The 17,704-nt window shown below is 43.5% G+C and overlaps 1 protein-coding gene across 2 annotated transcripts in view; it reads right to left on the bottom strand.

Moving 5' to 3' along the window:
- Positions 1-17,704, bottom strand: part of ttc28 (tetratricopeptide repeat domain 28) — a 723,607-nt gene that overhangs the window by 254,572 nt on the left and 451,331 nt on the right. The gene's annotated exons all lie outside the window — the stretch shown is intronic.

Here is a 17,704-nt window from a genome sequence, read left to right as displayed (position 1 = left end):
AAAGGAGAGTATTCCATCTGCTTTCTTTACTACCTTTTCCAACTGACCTGCCACCTTTGGGGATTTGTGGACACGCACTCTGAGACCTCTCACTTACTCTACCCCTCACAATGTCTTCTAATTTATTCATTCCCTTGCTTTGTTTACCCTCTCCAAATGCACACTTTTTTCTTTATTCATTCATGGGACATGGACAGCACTGGCTGGTGAGCATTTATTGCCCATCCGTAGTTGCCCTTGTTCAGAGTCAGTCACATTGCTGTGACACGGAGTCGTATGCAGGTCAGACCAAGTGAGGATGGCAGATTCCCCTTCCCTAAAGGACCCTTGTGAACTAAATGAGTTTTTCCAACAATCGACAAAGGTTTCACGGGCATCAGTAGGTTCTTAATTTCTGATTTTTGTTTTTTACTGAATTGAAATTCTACCATCTGCAGTGATGAGATTCGAACCCAGGTCAAAACATTAGCTGAGTGTCCGAATTAATGGTCTAGAGATAACGCTGCTAAGCCATCGCCTTCCCATGAATTCTATTTGCCACTTGTTCGCGCACTCAACCAAACCATTGATATAATTCTGCAATCAACAGCTTTCCTCTTCAGTCTCAACTACACGGCCAATGTTTGTGTCATCTGCAAATTTCCCAATCATGTGTCTACACTTAAGTCCAACTTATTAATATATTCAACAGCTAGAGCCCCAACACTGAGCCCTGCAGAACACCACTGGAAACCATTCTCAAAAACATCCATCGGATCATGGCCTTTTGTTTCCCATCACTGAGCTAATTTTCGATCCAACTTGCTGCCGTCCCCTGCATCCCACCAGGTTTCACTGCCACTTGTGGAGCGTGGGAGGAAACCGGACCACTGGAGGAAACCCAGGCAAACACGGGGAGAATGTGCAAACAGTCACCCAAGGCGGGACCCTGGCAACAGTGCTAAACACTGTGCCACCATGCCACCTTTAATGTCCATCTGTTTAAAGTTTCTCTTTGTGTGACAAATGTCAAGAAAAAAAAACTTTCATGTCAGAAAATAATAAATTGACATTGTCAAATGTCTGTGGCACAGCACTCGGGAGTGACTAGACTATTCTGTTTAAATGAGCAGCTGGGTTCAGAAAACACCACCCGAATGTTGATAATGCCACAGTTCTTCTGTCATTGCTGCTGTTTATACATTAATCATTTTATTTTTGTTATTTGTTTATGAGGAAAAGGAATGTAGTTGTTGCAAGCATTTAAAAACATTACAAAGTTTAAACAATGTCGAAATGCAAAGGGAAAAGTTTCCTGTGTCACAGACACACACATTTTTAAAAACTGTAAACTTTCAGGAGATGGAAAGCAATGCCTTTTCTTCCCCAGGAAACCTACATTCCAAAAAGTTGAAAAGTTCATGCTTCGCCCTGTTTCACATTTAATACAGAAAGAAATCTGGTTTCTTTCACAGCTCTTAAAAAGTTTCCTTAAGACATTAAGTCCTGGCCCACTCTTTGAATGGCCAGTCTCGCTGCTAATTACATTCTAGGACTTGTAGGTATAGATACAAACTGAGCTGTACTCTCAGCATCTTCAGTGTCCTCAGTCAATATGCTGATAACTCCATGAACTAAAGCCATGGGCCTCTCAGACAGATAAGCACTCTGATCGGAAATGTTACTCAAGAGAATTTAATTACATGATAAGTTTAATTACAGATAAGTTTAATTGTTTTGTCACAGTGTCCTTAATTTCAGAGAGAATCTGAAAATAGATTGTTGTTATTTTCCACCTCCCTCAGTATCGTTCGTGGTTAAGGATTGTACTGCAGAAGCTTTGACCGCCAAATAGATTAAGGACTTTCATTTCCCACCTATTTTTTGTACGAACTTAGAACAGTACAGTCCCCTCGGCCCTCGATGTTGTGCCGAGCTATGTCCAAACCCAAGATCAAGCTACCCCACTCCCTATCATTCTGGTGTGCTCCATGTACCTATTCAATAATCGCTTGAAAGTTCCTAAAGTGTCCGACTCCATTATCACAGCAGGCAGTCCATTCCACACCCCAACCACCGTCTGAGTAAAGAATCTACCTCGGACATCCCTCCTATATCTCCCACCATGAACTTTAAAGTTATGCTCCCTAGTAACAGCTACATCCACCCGAGGAAACAGTCTCTGCACGTCCACTCTATCTACGCCTCTCATCATCTTATAAACTTCTATTAAGTCACCTTTCATCCTCCTCCACTCTAAAAAGAAAAGCTCCCTCAACCCTTCCTACAAACTTGTAGAATGTTATGTAGAACAGGGGGAAGTGATGCTCTCAGTCTGATGTCACACATCAAATGAGTGGCACAGTGGTTAGCACTGCTGCCTCACAGCACCAGGGACCTGGGTTCAATTCCAGCCTTGGGTGACTGGCTGTGTGGAGTTTGCACATTCTCCCTATGTATGCGTGAGTTTCCTCCAGTTTCCCCGCCCCACAGTGCCAAGATGTGCAGGTTAGGTGGCTTGGTCATGATAAATTGCCCCTTATTGTCCAAGGATATGTAAGTTAGGTGGATTAGCCATTGTAAATGCACAGGGTTATGGGGGGGTGGACATTTCAATGCCAGGAAAATATGACTACAGTGTTGTCGACTGTATAAAATACCTACACATTGAGAATTAACTATACGATCCTACTTATTAGAGTCACAAAAGGAAAAACATCCAGCCAAACAGCCTGGTTCTATGCTTACACAACTTTATGCTTTGTCAGTAGTAAGCAAGACGGTAGAAACACGGAAAGAGTTTTTTTTAGTTACATCCAATCAAAGTCCAATTCAAAGTCTCGACCAGTACGTCATCACAGATCCAAGCTGTCAAGGCAGGCTGCTCTTTTCCTGTCTTGGGCTCGATCTACATGACCCAAGCTGAAAGGAGTAGACATTGCTCCCTCTCCAGTGTTTGATCTCATTCGCATCTTAGCCAAAAGCCCTGGATGCTGTTTTAAAAAATTGCTTCAAATGAAGCCTTACTGTAACCTCATTGACTTCTATCAAGTGCAGGATCAAAAACTACACTTGATCCTAGCCAAAAGGCAGAAAGAGTGAGGGCAAACAATCACTGATTCTTTGGCGGGATCTTCCCTGAAGGGAAAAGAACATCACTAGTGCAAAGTGTGTGGTGTATACCTTTAAGATAACCTTGGGTAAAAACAGTGCCGAGAGGAAATGCTGGAGTAGGTAGGAACGCATTCAATGTATCAAAATTGCTTATCCAACAGGAGGTGAAAGATCTCAGGTACCTGGTTGGCTGTGGTGATTTTCTGAACAAAGTAACAGTCAAATAAATCATTATCCCCAATAGAGGTGTCAGCTTTATTCACTGCCGTTGTGCATCTGCGAACAGATCTGCTACGCTCAGCAACCTGGAGGACACTGCTATCATTGTTAGCAGCAACTGCTCATACTGCCCACCCACAGCAGCTCAATCCATTCACACAAGAGTAGTAAAGCAATGTGAAAAAGAAGGGGAGGTGACTACCAGGAAAATGGGAGAGATAAGTAACAGCCCAGTAGGTGATGTCGGTGAGCACAATGCTTAGGATGCTCTTGAGTAGCATCACCTTGGTGCCTCTGTCTAAAGTCACTGAATAACAAAAGATATAAATCTTCCTGGTCAAACTGAGGGTAAATGTTTTTCAACGTTGTCTGAATTAAATAAAAATGCACCCACGCCGCTTCTATGTAAATGCTTAATCATGGAGCAGCTCTCCTCTTGCAAAATTTACTGATAGCATTGATCATGAAAGTACAAGATGCAATGAACGCTGGCACTTTCTTCCCCACTGGGAATAACGATGCCTGGCTAAGTGCTATAAAAAGGTTTTCTTAGGATTGTAACCATTTCTTCTTGCTGATCCATCGGTGTAAATGTGTCCGCTGTGATTTATGACCGTAGTATATTCTTCTTTTCCAGCTCTTTGAGGAAATGTTAGCAAAAACCCGTGTTATCATTTTCGACATGTAACTTCTCAAACCGGACCACCCAATGATGTCGTTGGCCAGCACAACATTTAATCATCACAGGGCTGGAAATAAACTGCTTATAACCAATGACACACAGCCACAGCTTTTATGGATGGAGAGTAGATGTATAAGAATAAAGTCCATAACCAAAAGGAGAGGAAACTCAATAACAAAACAGCCACATGGGAAGGTCAGTCAGTGCATTGTTTTCCGATCTGCTTCCTGCCCGATTCTCTCACACCTGGAAGCGCTGGGCTTCTGCTGGGGTCTGACTGCAGAGCTAGCAGAACGTTAATAGTAGCTAATATAATTTTAAAGAACTGTCACTGTACAAACTATGGTTTATAGCTTTCCTTTCGTACTTAGTGAGTTGAGGTGATCACTGTTGAAGGCTAGCACTGAACAATCAAAGATCACGAAGTAAGAATGCACAGTTATTAGAAATGTATACAAAGTCCCATTACCAATTCTGATTGGCAGTACTCATACCCAGAATAGAGTATAATCAATATCTAAAGTTTGCTGAACAAAAGCTGCATTGAATTTGTGGACTGTATTTAAAAGACAGTTGCTTGACCAAATATGTAGCTCACTACAGTGCAGAGAGAGGCCATTCAGTCCATCGTATCTGTACCGGACAAACAAGAGAAAAGAAACTAGCTATTCATTTTAATCCTTCTGTCTAGCACCTAGGATGTAGCATTGCAGGTTACAGCGCTTCAGTGCAGATCCAGGTTTCTTTTAAATGAGTTGAATCTTTCAGCCTGTACCACCAAGTTAGACAGATGCCCACCACCCTCTGGGTAAAAAGGTTTTTCCTTATGTCCCCTCTAATCCAACTACCAATCACTTTACCCATTCATAACTGAGCCCACAACGAGGGGAAACTAATCTTTCCTATTTACCCTCTCCAGGCCCCCTAATAATTTTATACAACTGAGTAAGGTCATCCTTCAGCTCCCTCTGTTCCAAGTAAAACAACCCGAGCCTATCCAATCTTTCCTCAAGGTTGCAATTTCCAAGGCCTGGCAACATTCTTTTAAATCTCCTCTGCGCTCTCTCCAGAGCAATTATGTCCTTCCTGTAATGTGGTGACCAGAGTTGTGCAGAAAACTCTAGCTGTATCCTAACCAGTGTGTTATAGAGTTCCAGCATTACATCCCTGTTTTTGTATTTAGTACCTTGTTCAATAAAGAAAACCATTCCATCTGCTTTCTTCACCATCTTGTCCACCTGAACTGCCACCTGCAAGGACCTGTGGACATGCATCTCAAGATCTCTCACATCCTCCACCTTTCTTAATGTCTTTACATGTAGTGAGTGCTCTCTGCATTACCGCACTTGTCAGACCTTGGCACCCACCGTCCCATAGAACACATGCACCCCACACACACATACACAAGTGGAACATGGTGGATTTGGTCTTGCATACTTCTTACTGTTATGATATAACATTCAATACAATAAGGAGTTGAACAGACCTCCAGGTTCCACCAAAGGATTTACATGTACTTTGGTGGTTTGGAAGGTCAAAGTGCTGTCTCTGCTTTGCCCTCTTTGGCCCAGATATTGAATCATGCAAAAGACATTTTCAGACAGGAAACAGATACAGAAAAATCCAATATGACATGGAAGGTGCCCACAAATTCTACGCCAGGTAGGTATCATGCTACATGACTTGGGTAGTTCGCCTGGGTAAGGGGAATTTGGAAGCCTACTGGCCATTTCTGCTCCCATTAGGAAACTGATCAATGCCCATTTGCAGCACTCCCTGATCAGTTTTCCCAAATGCGGAACCGCCAAAACAATGTTCTTTGAGGGACTGTTGGAGAACTTGAGACAAAAATAATAACTGTGTGTCGGAAGAAACAGAAGTGCCACAGATGACTCCATATTGACACAGATCAAATTTATGTGTTTTCCCGCTATCTGTGACTAAGTGTTAGTACGTGGGGCATATGTGTTTTCTAACTCTCAGAATGTATGTTGCAAGTTAAACAATTCCAGCAGCAAGCATTTTTCATGAGGTTTAAAATAGGGAGGGTTATTTATTATCCCACATTTGGCTAAGGGGTTTTAAAAAATCATGTTTCACGCACACACACAACTCACTCACACAAAAACTAGATACAGTTGAACAAATAAATATAGCTACAGGGTATAACTGTCTCAGTCTGCAGCATGACAGGCCTGCACTTTCTTAGATGAGTTGATGCTTTGGCTAAAGTGGTCATTGAAGCAGGGGTTTCTCAACAAGATCTGCAATGTAACTGTCGGAAGCTGGAGTCCTCTCCCACTTTCAAGATCTCGTTGTTTATTACCTGGGCAGCTTAATTGATTGCAGCTCGTCAAGTGGTTCGCTCACTCTTTGCATAACTGATTATTCCTATTTTCAAAGCAGGTAACCAACATGGCTGTCTCACCCACAGGATCAAACTTCTTTTCCAAATGAAGTGATGTGTTAAGCTGATAAACATCCCTTGTTTTAGCTTTACATGTTCTGACAGTTTGAGACAGTTAAGATCTTTGGTTTTGGATGAGGGGACACCATATTACAGCAAATGGTGACTAGTGGAGTGCCCCATGGTGACTAGTGGAGTGCCCCAGGGGTCGGTGCTGGGGCCTCAGCTATTTACCATTTATATAGATGATCTGGAGGAGGGAACCGAGTGTAGGGTGTCGAAATTTGCTGATGACACCAAGATTAGTGGAACGGCAAATTGTGCGGAGGGTGTGGAGAGTCTACAGAAGGATCTAGATAGGCTGGGCGAATGGGCCAGGAAATGGCAAATGGAATTTAATGTTGGCAAGTGCGAGGTGGTCCACTTTGGTAGGAATAATGGTAGGAAGGATTATTACTTACGTGGCGAAAAACTGCAGCAGGCGACGGTGCAGAGGGACCGCGGGGTCCTTGCGCATGAGTCACAAAAACCCAGCTTGCAGGTGCAGCAGGTGGTCAGGAAGGCGAATGGGATGCTGGCCTTCATAGCGAGGGGGATTGAATATAAAAGTAGGGAGGTCTTGCTGCAGCTGTATAGGGCATTGGTGAGGCCGCAGCTGGAGTACTGTGTGCAGTTTTGGGCGCTGTACTTACGCAAGGATATTTTGGCCTTGGAGGGAGTGCAGAGGAGGTTTACTAGGCTGATGCCGGAGTTGAGGGGGTTGAGCTATGAGGAGAGGCTGAATAAATTAGGCTTGTACTCGTTAGAGTTTAGAAGAATGAGGGGAGATCTCATTGAGACATATAAGATGATGAATGGGATGGATAGGATAGAGGTGGAGAGACTCTTCCCGCTCAGAAAGGACAGTAGGACTAGGGGGCACAGCCTCAAGATAAAGGGGGGGCGGTTTAGAACGGAGTTGAGGAGGAACTTCTTCACTCAAAGGGTGGTGAATCTCTGGAATTCTCTGCCCGTTGAAGTGGTGGAGGCTACCTCGCTAAATATTTTTAAGACGCGGGTTGATAGGTTTTTGATAAGCAAGGGGATTAAGGGTTATGGGGAGAGGGCGGGAATGTGGAACTGAGCCACGACAGATCAGCCATGATCTTATTGAATGGTGGGGCAGGCTCGAGGGGCTGGATGGCCTACTCCTGCTCCTATTTCTTATGTTCTTATGTTCTTATAAACGGGGGACCCATGTCTAATACCCAAAGAGTTTCATTGTCTCTTTTTTGCTTTAGGAAACATTGAGCCGAAGGTCACAAGTGGCTATCTTAACAGTGTGTGTGTTCATTTTTTTAACATAGCGCTAAAATTTATATTCTCTTCATACCTGTGCCGCGGATGACAATATTAACGCTTATGATGAACGCAGGGTTAGTCTGATGGCAGCATTTCTGCTTCTCAGTGTACGACTTGGGCAGCCCGGTGGCACAGTGGTTAGCACTGCTGGCTCACTGCTCCAGGAACTTGGGTTTGATTCCCGGCTTGGGTCACTGTATGTGAGGAATTTGCACATTCTCCCCATGACCACGTGGGTTTCCTCCAGGGGCACCGGTTTCCTCCCACAGTCCAAAGACGTGCGGCTTAGGTTGGTTGGCCGTGCTGAATTGACCCTTAGTGTACTGGAATGCGTAGATTAGAGGGAGTAATGATTAAAAATGTGGGGTTACAGGGATAGGGCCCGGCTGGGATTGTTGTTGGTGCAGACTCAATGGACCGAATGGCCTCCTTCTGCGCTGTAGGGGTTCTATGATTCTTTGACTGGACATCCCCAGTTTGCTGGTTGATATAAAATGTGATGCCTCTCCGTTGTCTTTAGAAAGCTGAAAAGAAGGTTTGAAAATGTAGCTTAATCCCAGGTAGCAGTGGAAAAAAGGTTCAGATTGTCTAATGGTTTCCCCTGCTGGATACCTGTTCAGTTGGCTGATCTCAGCTATCCCAGCAGTTGGCAGTTTTTAAAAAAATGCCTCAGTGGCAGTGTTAATGCTCGAGGGGAAGGATGGAAAGTACACAGATGTGGACAGGTTCCGACTGGGTCATGGGCAGATAACCTGCCGCTATTCCCCACACAGCATCACATCACTGTAATGAGGTACTACAGACAGCTGCTACATGTGGAGCAAGACTCCAGCCAGAGTCAGCACCATTACATCACTTTTCTTTTATGCGTTAGCCATGTTCAAAGACTGCTAGTCATAAAAAACACACAAGCCCTATTCTATTTCTTACCCTGTTCATCTGTCCACAACCAAAACTGTGGGGAAAGCAATCAAGTTTTAAGCTGGAATTCATTCTGCATTAGGAACAATATGACTGAGCAGAGGATATAGTCCACCCTACTCTACAATGTATTCAAACTGTTGCGTCTAATTTTGCACAAAAACTCTCCTCCCCTTCAAAAACTTCTGGAGTGATATCTTTGTTAAACATGGCCAAATGAATCTTTGTGAAGTCTAAGCCTGGGATTCATAGCTCTGACTTTCACTGGACAGGTTCGACAACCGAGGAAGAAAATCTCATGAGATGTGATTTGCCTGCCATGCCATGCCTGGGCACTAGCCAATCCAAAGGTGTGCGGGTTAGATGCATTGCCCCTGAGCGTTCCAGGAGGTGTGGGTTGGTTGGATCAGCGGGATGGATGTGTATGGTTGTGGGGATAGGGCCTGGGGTGGGATTGTTGTCAGTGCAGACTCGGTGGGCCGAATGGCCTCCTTCTGCACTGTAGGGTTCCTTTGATTTCTATGATGTCCAAATCACGTTTCACGTCACCATAAAAGTGTGAGGCAAATTGTCACCTTCCGCCCACTAATGGGATTCCCAAAATTCAACATCAGAAACATTATTTCCATATATTGGCATCTCATTATCAGACCTCGATACATGAATCAGCCCTCCATCTCCCCACCCATAAAGAAGTCCGTTCACGTTGACACGAGCTCGAGAAATGCGAATCACAACTGGTCCCACAAGGCATGCACCTGGCGAGCAGACTGTTCAAAGGAAATTAGGTGAGTGGATTGCCTGGGGTGGGGTGTGTAGAGGGCCATGGCGAGGGACTACCCAGACATTGCCCTTGTCCCCGCTCCTTGGTTCCAAGCAAACTTATTGCATTGGAGCGGCCTTTAAAAATTACGCTACAATCTTCAACAAAGTTAAGCAGGGAGGGCTCAATCAGATCTTACCCTGCCAGCACGGGACCCACCCACTTAAGTTTTTGACACAAAGTCCAAGTCAAAATGGCAGAGAAATCTGTCATTGTTGCAGGTGGCTTCAACTTCACCTATCCTGCCAATATTTTTTAAGTTTATTATTGTCACAAGTAGGCTTACATTAACGCTGCAATGAAGTTACTGTGAAAATCCCCGTGTTGTCACAATCCGGTGTCTGTTTAGGTACACTGAGGGAGAATTTAGCATGGCCAATGCACCTAACCAGCATTTATTTCAGACTGTGGGAGAAAGCCAGAGCACACGGAGAAAACCCACATAGACACGGGGAGAACATGCAAACTCCACACAGACAGTGATCCAAGCATGTCTGTACTCGTTGGAGTTTAGAAGGATGGGGGGGGATCTTATTGAAACTTACAGGATCCTGCGAGGCCTGGATAGAATGGACGTGGAGTGAATGTTTCTACTAGTAGGAAAAACTTGAGCCAGAGGGCACGACCTCAGGCTAAAGGGACGATCCTTTAAAATAGAGATGAGGAGGAGTTTCTTCAGCCAGAGAGTGGTGGATCTGTAGAACTCTGCCACAGAAGGCTGTGGAGGCCAGGTCATTGAGTGCCTTTGAGATGGAGATAGATAGGTTTTTGATTGATAAGGGGACCAGAGGTTATGGGGAAATGGCAGGAGAATAGGGATGAGAAAAATATCAGCCGTGATTACATGGTGGGGCAGGCTCAATGGGCTGAGTGGCCAAACTCTGCTCCTATGTCTTTTGGTCTTATGAATTGAACCCAGGTCCCTGGCGCTGTGAGACAGCAGTGCTAACCACTGTGCTGACCTGATATTCAGGAAACTTTCACCCGAAGTAGCTGAAACTACGCATCATTTAACTTTATACTTCAAATAATGACAATCTCTTGAAACTGCGTTAAGAACGAAATTGTTCTCCTTGAAAAAAATCTCGAGCAGTATTGCTGCATCTTAATAAGGCCTTGTGGTTGTGAACCGTATTCTAATTAGTTGTGAATAAAGCCCTTGGGTCAACAAAACACTGTCATACTCCACTGCAGTCATGCAATATCGGAGACACAGAGAAATTAGACTGCGCGGAGAAGGTAGTCAGTATGCATTTCATGTTAATACCAAGACAAAGTTGTGCAATTAAAAATTTACATAATTTACAGTTAAAGATTCAGAACTTTTATAAAGCGGACTACAGTCTAGGCATGCTGTCTGCTATAATTTTTCTCTCCTTCCCCCCCCACCCCCACCACCCCCTGAAAAAATAATCCTCAAATTATTCCATCAACCCCCCACCAGCCACAGCATCTGTCAGTGTGGTACCAAATCCAATAATAAAGTAGGCTGGTGACAGAATTCATAGCATCTGGCAGACACTGCTGTATAATATATTCCAGCAGAAGAGAAATGCTTAAAAGTAGGCACCATTGGTAATGAGATATTTTTCAAGGGAGAGCATTCTGTGATTTTTTAAAAAAAATTTAATTCATATCTTACAACGAGGCAACCTGACCTTCAGAGATATATGATTAATGGCTGGAGTGGGAAGGAGAAACAAAGGCCAGTCCAACGCTTCCAGACCGAAGCTACAGTGGTGCACAGTCAGCGATGTGACACCAGAGTGACATTGGAAAGTGCTGTGATTAGCAGTGATTAACACCATACTGTAAGTGCGAGAGACGCACAGATTGTTGGAATCCCAGTGCAGGTTGACTCAGATTTGCATTTGTGATCACTAATCTGCTTAATACACGGACATGTTCCATTTGGAGCCACATTTTGATGGTTTGACAGATGTTAGAACATAGAATAGTACAGCACAGTGCAGGCCCTTCGGCCCTCAATGTTGTGCCAAGATATGTCCAAACCCAAGATCAAGGTATCCCTTTCCCTAATCTCCCTTTTCTATCCTTCTCTGGTTTTGCTTAACCCATTAATATTCCTTCCACAGTTATCATGAACAGTGGAAGCACAATTCCCTCAGAAATCAAATGGCGATTACATTTGAGTGATGATGACAGCACTGCTGCCTCACAGACCCAGGGACCTGGGTTCAATTCTGGCCTTGGGTGCCTGTCTGTATGGAGTTTGCACGTTCTCCCAGTGTCTGCGAGGGTTTCCTCTGGCTGCTCCGGTTTTCTCCCACAGTCCAAAGATGTGCAGGTTAGATGGATTGGCCATGCTCAACTGTCCCTTAGTGTCCAAAGATGAGGTGGATTAGCCAAGATCTCTGAAAAGGAGTCGTCATATGGACTTGAAACATTTGCTGGAATTTTACCGCCCTGCCCGCCACAGAATCGGAGCGGGCAAAGGGTGGACAATGGAAACGTCCGTTGACTTCTCAGGCTGGAATTTCAGGGCTCATTCGAGCAAGGACATAAAATTCCACCATTAACTCTCTTCCTTCATATAGATGCTGCCAGACCTGCTGCGTTTTCCAGCATTGTTTCTTTTTTTCCCTGATTTCCAGTATCCGCAGTATTTGACTTTTAGTTCAAGATCTTGCCTGACTAATATCCAAGGATGTGACACTTTTAGATTTTGGATTCTTTCCGTTAATTCATTAAACTTGCCGGGTAAAGACAGGATGGTTTAAGGAAGTTATCATAACTAATTCACCGGTTTCTGATGAAGATTACAAAAATAAAGTCTTTTATCTGAACTCAAAACGTGACGGGTGGAATTTCATGAAAAATATTCTAAGTACTGAACGAGGGAGAAAATGGGAAAGTTTCAGACTCATGTTTTGGGCGAGTTAAAAAAGCAATCTTATGGCCCTTAGCCATAGTGGTGGGCGCTACCAGGGTGCCAGGCTGGCACTGCCTAGCCCACTTTCAACCACCTGGGGGTGCTTCAATGGCCTCCGGTCCCAACAGTGAGGCCATCAAATCTGGTCCCTGTTTTTGGGGACTGTATGTGATCCCCACCGGTGAGGACCTCAGTCAGTGAAGAGGGATGTTCAAGTGAACCGGAATGATAGTGTCTGGAACTCACAAACTGAAATTTGCTTTGTACCCTTCCTAAGTGTGAAGCTGATTTTGCAGGCAAATCAGTGCCGGTAAAATCACGAGAAGCTAAAAAACAGGCACGATATTGATTTTTCACCTCTCACCCGACCTTACTAGCTTGCCCCACCAATCAACTAGAGGAGGAACTGGTAAGATCACAGCCGATGTTATTATATTTAACAATGCATGGCACTAGACCATTCCTGACCTATCTGGCGTAATCAGTTGTCTCTGTACATTCACAGCCACTGTTATACTCAATAACTGCACCAATGCTCACACCACCAACCACAATTAAAAGTGCACTTGATTGAGATCTTCCTAAAATCCCACACCTCTCAAGTAACCATCAGCAGCTACAACTACAATATCGCTTCCAGACCTGAAAATCAACAGCTGCGACTTGAGCTAAAATGTTCTACTGGCACTTCTACTGCGCTGAGATACAACCCAGGCCTTCTTACAATAACATTACCATTGAGCCTGGTGTCTTAATTAGTTTCAAGTGATACAAACCAAATACTCCCTTTGTGAGATTTAATGTTCCTCTAAATAAAGAGAATCCTATTCAGAATAACCTCGCAACTGCATTACCTCATCACTGGGGGGTATTAGGTTCAACCCAAAATGTGAATTTGCATCCTTACGCCTACTCCAACATAAACCAACTTCGCTCGCAGCTGAAGACAAATTCCAACAATAACAGCTCGGCACTGGTCAGTGTATTTTTAAGAAAGTTTGGTGCACAGATGATGTCACCAGGAAGTCTAAATTCATTTCCTGCAGTTAATCTTATTAACATGGCCATCAAAGTGCTCCCTCCACCTTAAAACACTGAATACTTTGGTACAAGAATGAATTGTTTCTCACTTTGATATTTTCTGAAGCATTAATTTGTGTAACTATTTCTTTCAGGCATGAAGTCTCTGCGCACCTTGTTCAGTTTTCTTCATTGCAAGTAAGTAAGTCGCCATTTCCTGGGTCAGGGCACTTGGACAATCTTGTCCATCATTATGAGAGGCAGAATGGCCATCCCTACCCACCAACACAAGCTGATATAACTCATCAGTATAAGCCCAGTTGCTTAAGAGTTGTTGTCAAACACTACTTTCTCAAGAGGCTAAGGAAATTTGGCATGTCCCCCACAACTCTCACTAACTTCTACAGATGCACCATGGAAGGCATCCTTTCTGGATGTATCACAGCTTGGTATGGTTCCTGCTCTGACCAAGACTGCAAGAAACTACAAAGGGTCGTGAATGAAGCCCAGTCCATCATTCAAGCCAGCCTCCCAACCATTGACACTATCTAATTTCTCGCCGTCTCAGAAAAGGAACCAGTATAATCAAGGACCCCACGCACCATGGACATACTCTTTTCCACCATCTTCCATTGGGAAAAAGGTACAGAAGTCTGAGGTCATGTACTAACTGACTCAGGACAGCTTCTTCCCTGCTGCCATCAGACTTTTGTATGGAACCTACCTTATTCCTCACGATTTTTCTCTACATCCTAACTATGACTGTAACACTACATTCTGTACCCTTTCCTTTCCTTCTCTTCTATGTACTCTACAAACTTTATGCTTTATCTGTATAACATGCAAGAAGCAATATTTTCCACTGTATACTAATACATATGACAATAAAAAAATCAAATCAAATTTAAAAAAAAGGGTAACCTTGATGCGAATTACATTTGCAATAAGGATGCTAAAGTCATATAAACTCTCCATGTATAATCCTACCAGATGGTGTACAGTATCGTGGCACAGTGTGTTAATATTTCATTTACTGAATGATAGCACCGCAATTTATAACCGTGACATTACACATCAGAAGGATTCTAATTTGCTGAGCTCCAATCTGAAGACAGGGTGGTTTGTCAAAGGTGAGGGAGGAAGGGAGGGAGGAGTGAGAAAATTATTGGCCATGGGTCACTCCCACCCAGATTTCTTACAGTTTGTGAATTTAGCAATGAGAGAAGTCTGGGAGTCAACTATCAACTTTCAGGAATCAACGAAACGTGATGACAGCCTGGAAATAAAGTGTGAAGAAAATTCTGCAAGGCAATTATAAATGTACCAGAATATAACATACTACAACCTTAAACATCGCCAGAGGGCAAAATAATTTTCTAATTATGCAAAGTAGTTAAGGAAATAGAAGCCTCACACCTCCACATTCTACCTCCGACTGATCCATTGATTCCCAGTTGTGCGAAAGATGCCACCCCGCTCTGAACTATCACGATGAACAGTCAAAACAGATCAATTGTTACTCCTCTGATGGCACGCATCTTCACAAATCTCACAGACTCACATAACATCAATGCACACTTTTTTTAAATGTCCATTTATTAAGTTCTAACAACAACCATAATGAACAACTGTACAGAAAATTGTAGGATCCCTACGGTGCAGAAGGAGGCCATTCAGCCTATCACGTCTGCACCGACCACAATCCTACCCAACCCCTATCCCCATAACCCCATACATTTAACCTAGCTAGTCCTCCTCACACGAAAGGGCAATTTAACACGAACAATTCACCAAACTCACACATCTTTGGACTGTGGGAGGAAACCGAAGCATCCGGAGGAAACCCATGCAGACAGAAGGAGAACGTGCAAACTCTGCACAGGCAGTGACCCAAGCTGGGAGTCGAACCTGGGTCTGTGAGGCAGCAGTGCTAACCATTGTGCCACCATGCCAGCCCTATAAAATGGCTCACAGTGAAGCAATAATTCAATGCACCCACATTTGGAAGAGAAAAGGAAAGGGGAACAAAAAAGAGAAGCAGGAGGAGAAAGAAAAACTAATAAAGAAAAAAAGATGAAAAATAAATGCCCTCCCCAGCACCCAAAATATAAATAATAAGAAAATCAACAACAAACATACAATGGAAATAAAAACAGACAATGCTGGAAAACCTCAGCAGGTCTGACAGCATCTGTGGCAAGAGAATAGAGCCAACATCTCGAGTCCGGATGACCCTTCATCACAAAAAGTGACCAGGTAAGGACTGCAGGTTTCCTTTCCTGATGGGTTTTTCTGACAATCGACAATGATTTCATGGTCATCAGGAGATTCTTAATTCCAGGTATTTTTATTGAATTCAACTTCCACCATCTGCTGTGCAAGGAATCGAACCTGCGTTCCCAGAACATTAGCTGAGTTTCTGGATTAATAGTCTTGTGATAATACCTTTAGGCCATCACCTCCCCTAAACCTGAGGATCAGTTGAGGGGCAAGGTTGAGAAGATGGGGCCTTCATGAATAACCACAACAGGTATAGGAATTGAACCTGCATTGTTGCCATCACTCTGCATCACTAACCAGCTGTCCAGCCAACTGAGCTAAACCAACTGCCCTCCCTTTAACTACAACCAGCATGAGAGATTCTTCCTGTTGCTCAACTCTTTGAGATTAAGGGAGAACATTGGCTGGAGTGTTGAACTCCAAAGTGAAACCGCTGGGTGCCAAATTGGCATTGCACGCTTATTGATGTCAGGATCTGCCAGCTCTGCATACTCCTGATAGGCAATAGTTGTGTGCTGCTAACGTCCTCACAAAGATGGTGCCCTCTGTAATTCAAGACAGAGGTGCGTACCCATGTTTCGGATGGCATCTTAGTCCCTGAACGGTGCTCATTGTGTCCAAACAATGGATGCTTCTACAAGTGCAGATACAATTCTGCACTTGTAGCTTCCCTATTATTTGTAAATCACCAAACTCCATATTCATTACAGAGGTGAAGATCTATCAAATTATGAAACCTTCCTAAAGTTGGCTGAGAAACATTTCACTCAATGATGGAGAGGAAACTCTTTGGCATACATGAAACAGGTCTTGTGAGTTAGTGAGGTACTTGTATCTAGAGACCAAGGCTTATTTTCTTCTATTGGCATGGTTAGTGGGGAGCCAATAGTGAAGACATCAGCTCGGATATTCATGCAGGCTTAAGGGACCCCAACCAGCACACTTTCATGCCTTCCAAAATGCGTATCTCATCCATGTGTGAGGTTGTCTGGGACTTTTGTCTTTTTGCACAGGGATTGGGTCCACAGTGCATCATGTAAGGCATGATGAAGTACATGAGGAATGTGGGTATGGAGGCGGGCCGGTTTAAAGGCCCATCTCAACTCTCTACCACAGCAGTCCACTTCCAACATCAAGGCCACTTAACCCTCATGCATCATCCTGTTTACTCCTCCCACCCACGCCACTTCCATATCCCCAGTGTGCCTTCCACAGTCAGTCAACCAGCATGTATTATAGGCAGTCCTTAGGAGCTGTGTTTTAACAATGGGAATTATTTTAGGCACTGGGAAGAGAATAAACCTCTAACAAATTAATAAAACCCGGAATTCCAAAACATTATCATTGATCCTTGAAATAAAAACTAGTCTAATGTACAAAATATTGTACTTGTTTAAGTGACAATTAGGATTGGAAACAAACATGAAACCACACCAAAGGAATATTCTATTATTATTTCCATTGTTCTTGGAACATTAATTCACCTGCTGAGCTAAAGTCATTTAAGCTTTTGAAACCCAGCCCAGCATTCACAATTGCTGCAGCTAAAATAATAGGAGTTTCAAGCTACATTGCCTGAAAATTACAGGGCAGAATGGTGTCTTCATTTCCTTTTCATAGTTAAATGCCTGTCAATAAATGGAGGGGAGCTTGTGCAGTGGTATTTTCAACTTTCAAAAGCAAGATTTTTTAAACAAGCCAGAGCTGTCAGTTTAAATTACAGCGCAGAGCATGGCAGCAGAGGCAAACAGGACATTTCTTTTTATATTTTTTGAAGCATTATGGCACTTTGGAAAGATACAGAAATGTATGACAACAATTACACAATACTGGTCGATAAAGGCTCAAATTCCCCTTACAGGACAGATCCCTATGATGAACCACGGCACTGCATTAAAGAATCACTACATTAAGATTGACATTACAATATCATTTTGAATAGTGACATTTGAAGGTGTCATTTTATGCTCATCTTTCAGAATGTTCCCAACACCTCAGCATGAAGTGGTCATTAACTCTCCAAGG

The sequence above is a fragment of the Carcharhinus amblyrhynchos genome, chromosome 20, assembly GCF_965287045.1.
Source record: "Carcharhinus amblyrhynchos chromosome 20, sCarAmb.v2.hapA, whole genome shotgun sequence".
NCBI lineage: Eukaryota > Metazoa > Chordata > Chondrichthyes > Carcharhiniformes > Carcharhinidae > Carcharhinus > Carcharhinus amblyrhynchos.
This window is presented reverse-complemented; position numbering and strand designations above follow the sequence as displayed.